Genomic DNA, 7500 nt, shown 5'->3' with positions numbered 1-7500 from the left:
TTTAGTCTCACGATCGAGTTAAATTGAGTCCCACAACGCAACTTCGATCGATCTCAACGTAATCAGGTCATCAACAAGACATCTTTTCTTTTGAGGATGACTAACGATACGGACGCGAGAGTAAGCGACGTGTGGCTTTCCTCTCCGATATCACTGAGGCTGAGATCCGGAGGGATGGAGCGTGCGCGGACACCCGATACCGGCAACCAAATACGACACTGTTGAAAAAAAAAAAAGAAAAAAGAAAAAAGAAAAAAGAAAAAGAAGAAAAAAATAAAAGAATTTTCGAATATTTTTTCCTTATTTGTCTTATGTTTTTATTTTTTATATTTTGTTTATTTTTTTTTACTTACATGTTTTTTTGTTTTTTTTTGTTTTGTTTTGTTTTTTTTGTTATGTATACTTTTAAGCATACACTCACGAGCCGGCGGTGCACCTGTTCTCTCCCAGGTCTTTTGGGGGGAGGGAGGGGAGGCAAGGGGGAGAAGAGGGAGGGGAGGCAGGGAGGGAGAAGAGGGAAGGGAGGCAGGAGAGGGAGGGAGGAGTGGGAGGGGAGGCAAGGAGGGAGGAGAGGGAGGGGAGGCAGGGAGGGAGGGGAGGCAAGGAGAAGGAGGGGAGGCAGGAGAGGGAGGGGAGGCAGGGAGGGAGAAGAGGGAAGGGAGGCAGGGGAGGGAGGGAGGAGTGGGAGGGAAGGCAAGGAGGGAGGAGAGGGAGGGGAGGCAGGGAGGGAGGGGAGGCAGGAGAGGGAGGGGAGGCAGGGAGGGAGGAGTGGGAGGGGATGACAGGAGAGAGAGGGGAGGCAGGATAGGGAAGGGAGGCGAGGAGGGAGGAGAGGGAGGGGAGGCAGGGAGGGAGAAGAGGGAAGGGAGGCAGGGAGGGAGGAGAGAGAGGGGAGACAGGAAGGGAGGAGTGGGAGGGAAGGCAAGGAGGGAAGAGAGGGAGGGGAGGCAGGAGAGGGAGGAGAGGGAGGAGAGGGAGGGGAGGCAGGGAGAGAGGAGTGGGAGGGGAGGCAGGGAGGGAGGAGAGGGAGGGGAGGCAAGGGAATAAGGGAGTGAAAGAAGGGGATGGATGGTGGAGGTTTGTGTGTGTGTGTGTGTGTGTGTGTGTGTGTGTGTGTGTGCACGCGTGCGCGTACGTACATACATGTGCGCGGGCGTTCGTGCGTCATTGCGTACCGATATTAGGATAGAAGTGTCGACACGCACTTTCCACTCGTGCATTTCTTTGAGCACAAATTACCTGCCGCAGAAATGATTCAGCTCGTGACAAGGTCTGGCTCCACTGATGCTCTACGTGTCTGTGTGTCTCCACGTGCTAGTGATGCGGTGTTGTCACTCATCACGAGACCCCGCCTGACAACACTCTGCATCGCCTCGGGTTTGCAACTGCTGATATCAACAATCGTGGAAGCTTATGACACTACTTGGAGATCACGGCATTACGATTGAATCACTTCTGATGTCTGGTTGAGGGCGATTTCAGAATTTTCGCCTATTGTTTTAAAACGGAAGCGATTGTTTCAATTTCTCCCTCACTTTCAGAATCCGCAGAGTCTCCCTTTGAACATGCATATATTAACAGTGAATAATACGTTGTAATATGAAGGGACAAAAGATAATGAAAATGATGAATATCCTTCTTACATACAAAAGATAAATACGCAAAATATACATAAACTTCTTTCACTAAGAGAACACACACTTTTATCTAGTAAAATGGCCTCCAATTAAGTAGAAAGAAATAGGCGGTTTAACTCATAATTCTCAACTACTTTGTGATTAAGAATGATTTCATCAAATGTAGTTTCTAATCAACCGTTCCTATTCATACTTCCTTTTCAATAAGACGGATGACGACCCTTCTAATAGTACAGCTGGCTCGTTCTTACACCATGTTATTATCTTCAACTTCGTCCCACTGAACCAAAAAATATCCACAAGTCAATAGTTTATGAATTTCTGACATCCAGAATTTGAAGTTTCATAAAGGAATGCAACATATGAGATGAGGGTGATCATCTAGTCATAATTTCGTAAATAGATACATTGCATTGCCTGAGGAAACTGTCTATATAACCATTCTTATGTAAACCATATTTTGATTACATCATTTTTCTAGCCATAATGCTACTTTTGCGACTTGATTTCTCATTCGCGAGGATGGAAAATATGGTTCTAACTCTTCTAATAATAAATGCAATTAATTGATTCCCTTTGTCTCGTCAACACATAAATTGTAGATGAATATGATTATTATTAATATTTCCCTGCATTCACCACGAAAAGAAGATTTCAGGCGATATTCAGAAATGGTGTTTTGAAAAAAAAAAATCTACTTATTTCGTGCATAGGTGTACGTCCTCGAGATGTACTTTCATATATATTGTGTCTCTTCCTGGATTGCGTCATAGCACTGAGTATCTAGCACGCTCGTTCGTTTCTTGTGAAGAGGGAATATATTGCTTACAATCTGATATGGCGTTATTGATGATCTTGGGAGTGAACAAGCAATAACAAAAATCTTGATGAGATATATAAACACACAGAAACACACGTAAGCACACACACACAGACACACACACAAACACACGTAAGCACACTAGCACACACACACACACACACACACACACACACACACATAAACACACGCACACACAAACTTGCTAAACATATAAACATCATATATCTCCATACATACATATATCCTTCGTATATGATTATTCACATGTAAATGAATATACGTAAATTAATACAGTGATCCATATACAAACATACATACACACCACCTCCTCTACACCACAACCCATCACACACTCACATCACATATATAATATATATATATATATATATATATAATATTAATATATATATATAACATATTTGCATATATATATATTATACCATATTTATATATATAATATATATATATAAAATAAGAAACCTATATGCATATAATATATAATATTATTTAGTATAAATATATTCATATATACCAATGTTCATTATATATATACATATATATAATTAATATATATATATAATATATATATATTTAACATATATATATATATATATATATAGATATATATATATATAACGATAGATATATAGATATATAATTATATATATATATATATTTATATCCTATATATATATTATATATAATAGATATATATTAATATATATATTAATAAGATTTATATTTATTAATATAATATAGATGCCTTTTATATATTATATAGGTATATAATATATATATATAAGATTATATATTATATATAATATATGTGCAGTATAGTTATATTTATGAAATATATATATATGTTATAAATAAAAATATATATATATTATTTCAAATGTATATATACATATAATTTATATAATATATATATATATAATATATATTATATATAACATCTATATATATATATGTTATGTGTGTGTTTGGTGTGGGTGTGTGTGAGGGCAGTATGAGTTGTGTGTACATACATATATATATATAGAATATATATCAATATATATATATATATCTATATATATATATATATAATCGTATATATAATATCTATATATGTATATATATAAAATATATATAAATATATCTTTATATATATATAGTATTTTTATATATCGATATTGATATTTATGTATATATATATATATATATATATATATATATATATATTTATATATTATATATAAGATGCTGTTATTCTATAAATATTATGGTATATGTATATAATATATATATATATATATATAATGCCTATTAATAATATATATATTATGTTCATATATATAAAAATATATATGTGTATATATATATATATATATATTATATATATAAATATATATGGTTTATATATATATTAATATATATAATAAGGTTGTTTATATATATTATATATATATATATAATATATATATATATATTATAATATATATATATATAATATATATGCATTTATGTATATTATATTTAGTAAGGATATGCATTACATATATTTAGATGTATCTTTTATATAAATATAATATATTTATATAAAAATATATATATTATATATATATTAGATAATAATATTTATTTTATATATTATAGTATTTCTTCAAATATATATATATGTAAATTATATATTATATATATATATATATATATATATATATATATATATGTATGTATATACATATATATAAATTATATATATATATATATATATATATATATATATATATTATATATACGCATATATATATATATATATATATATATAGATAATATATATATATATATATTATATATTTACAGATTACATATATAAATTTGTATATATAAATATATATATAAATATATGTAAATATATATATATATATTATATATATCTATATTTATGTATTTATATACATATACATATATATATATATATATGACTTACATAATAAATATATATATATATTATATATATATATGAAATATATAGATACATAATATGTATATATATACATAATATAATATATATACTCACACATTATAATATATATATATTATATATATATATAACTATATATACTATATATTATATATATATATATATCAAACACACACACACACAGCACAACACACACCACATATATATATATATATATATATATGTATAATATAATAAATATATATATATATTTATATATATATATATATATAATCTATATATATATATATTGTGTTGTGTGTGGTGTGTGTTGTTGTAATGTGTTTTGTATATGTATATGAGAGAGAGGATGTGCGTGGTCAGAATGAGTTTTCCATCGCCGGCACCAGTCGTGAGGAGCCTCACAAATAGGCTTTCGGCAAAAACGAATACGTCTTGATCCTTTGATTGTGGGCGGCGGCACCAACAGAATAAATCATAATTACAATGGCAGCGGGAGGCTTGTTGGACGCCTTGGCTTGGCGAGGTAGGTCGGCGGGGAAGCCGGGGCGTCGTGAGCGTGAGCAGGCCGAGCGCGATGGAGGGAGGTCGAGGGGCAAGCCAGGTCATATATATTTATATATACCTGACCTCGCACGGCCTGGGTCTGTGATAGTTTCCGGCTTTCTTTCCTTCCTCGTTGTCGATCGTGACCACGTTGCCCCCATTAATCTCAAGTCATGTCTGACACATCACCATATAAAAGAAAGAAAAAAAAAAGAAAAGAAAAGAAAGAAAGATAGAAATAAAACAAGAGAAATTCCTCTTTCTCTATTTCTGAGAGCCATCAACATTATTTGGCAGCCTTAAGAACCGTCCGCAAAAGCCCGCAAAAGTTTGATATGCACTGCCTTTGCCAAAACAGCAGATTCCGAGGAGCACCATGCTTCGAGGCGTCTTGTGGCGGCGGCTCGACCCAAGACGTGGCGGTGGTCGTGAGCTACCCGACCAGCCAACAGATGGAGCTCGAGGCCGGCCGGAGCCTCCGACAGATGACAAACTTATATAAAAGGTTCTTTCTAGAATTTTACGCAAGGATCAGCATTCACTTTGTGATACTAGGTGTTTTTGTAACCAATGTAATCTGATAGTGTTATGGTGGATTTGACTATAGTAAGAGAGAGAGAGAGGGAGGAAAGAGAGTGTGAGAATGAGAAAGTGACAGAGAGAGAGAGAGAGAGAGAGAGAGAGAGAGAGAGAGAGAGAGAGAGAGAGAGAGAGAGAGAGAGAGAGAGAGAGAGAGAGAGAGAGAGAGAGAAGAGAGTGACAATAGAAGAGAGAGAGATAGAAAGAGAGACAGAAAGGGAAGGAGCGAGAGAGAGAGAGTTGTTGTACAGAGAGAGAGAGAGAGAGAGAGAGGAGAAGAAAGATAAAGACCTAAGAAATAGAGAGAGAGAGAGATTGACAGACAGTTAGAGAGAGAGAGAGGAAAGTGACAGAAGAGAAGAAAAGATAATAGATAGATAGATAGAAAGAGAGAGAGAGAGAGAGAAGAGAGTGAACAGAGAGAAGAGAGAGAGAGAGAGAGAGAGAGAGAGAGAGAGAGAGTGACAGAGAGAGAGAGAGAGAGAGAGAGAGAGAGAGAGAGAGAGAGAGAGAGAGAGAGAGAGAGAGAAAGAGAGAGAGAGAGAGAGAAAGAGAGAGAAGACAGATAAAGATAGATCAACCGATGAATAGAATTGAACAGACAGTTAGACAGACAGACAGACAGACCCACACACATTCAAAAAAAGGGGAAACTCATTTCCAAAAGGTTTCATCTCCTTTTTTTTTTTTTTTTTTTTTTACTGATTATCGCTTTTAGATCCGGCCGAACGTGATGTCGTTACCTTGACAGCAAGCTATCTCATTGATGACGTCAGCGTTGATGCGTGTCAAGGGATATTGCACGGCGGACGCGTAGGGGCTATACAAGGCACCAGGCATGCATGTGCAACCAATAAGGCAAGGGAGAATGAGATAGGATTCGTTTTCTCATTAGAGTCCCGAAAAGAAGGAGAGACCTTACGGGAGTGTTGAAAGCGATGGCGGTGACGATGGGTCCGCTGTGGATCATGTAATCATGTAAATAAATACTTGAAGGTGGATATTTGCTTTCCTTTTGGATGTAGAATCCAAGTGAGTGTGGATTTTTTTTTTTTTTTTTTTTTGTGGAAGGAGAAAGGTTTTTGAGAGAGAGGAAGTGAGGTATAAACGATGGGTAGAACGGGGATAAAAAAAAGAGAAGAAAACCAATAGAAATAGATTAAATGTGGGAGGGTCAGACTAAATTGGTAAATTTAATGGTATAAGAAAAAAAGAAGAAAAGAAATGAGACAGAAATGGAAAGATAGATAGAGGGAACGGGCGGGCGGTGGAGGGGTAGGGGGGTAAGATAGGATAGGGGTTGATAATTGGGAAGTTGGATTTTTAAAAGCGACAGAGAAAAGGGGAAAGGGAAAAAGGAAGGGAAAAATGAAACCAGTTTTAAGAGTTGAGATTTTTCTGCATAAATTCACGGGCTTTAGGATCAGCCAACTGCGAGGACGATTTTACTCTTCAAAAGGTTGTTGTTGTATCACACACACACACACATACACACACACACAAATACACACACACGCACGCACGCACACACACACCAACACACACACACACACACACACAAATACACACACACACACACAAATACACACACAAACGCACACATACACACATACACCCACACACACACACACACAAATACACACACAAACACACACATACACACATACACCCACACACACACACACATACACACACACAAACACACGTACACACGCTGTAACTAGAGAACAAAACAAACGAAACAAATAAACGAGTAGATAGATGAATGAGAGAATAATAAAGGGGACTGAGAGACTGATTGACTGACTGTCGACTAAGTGACTGGCTGACTGATTGAAATGATAAAAATATCAATGAATTAATTAGTGAATGGCTGAATGAATGAGTGAGTGGGTGAACGAATGAACGGATAAATAAGTGAATGGTTTACTGGCTGATTGAATGAATGA

At 35.1% G+C, this 7500-nt stretch overlaps 1 protein-coding gene across 1 annotated transcript in view; it reads right to left on the bottom strand.

Annotated features, from left to right (window-relative positions):
• Window positions 1–7500, bottom strand: part of LOC122253927 (PDF receptor) — a 158582-nt gene that overhangs the window by 132551 nt on the left and 18531 nt on the right. The window lies entirely within an intron of this gene.

This window comes from Penaeus japonicus, unplaced genomic scaffold, assembly GCF_977035675.1.
Source record: "Penaeus japonicus unplaced genomic scaffold, GWHDUDI00000001_assembly GWHDUDI00000014, whole genome shotgun sequence".
In the NCBI taxonomy this organism is placed as follows: domain Eukaryota; kingdom Metazoa; phylum Arthropoda; class Malacostraca; order Decapoda; family Penaeidae; genus Penaeus; species Penaeus japonicus.
Note: the sequence above shows the minus strand (reverse complement) of the source record. Positions and strands in the feature narration are given on the sequence as shown.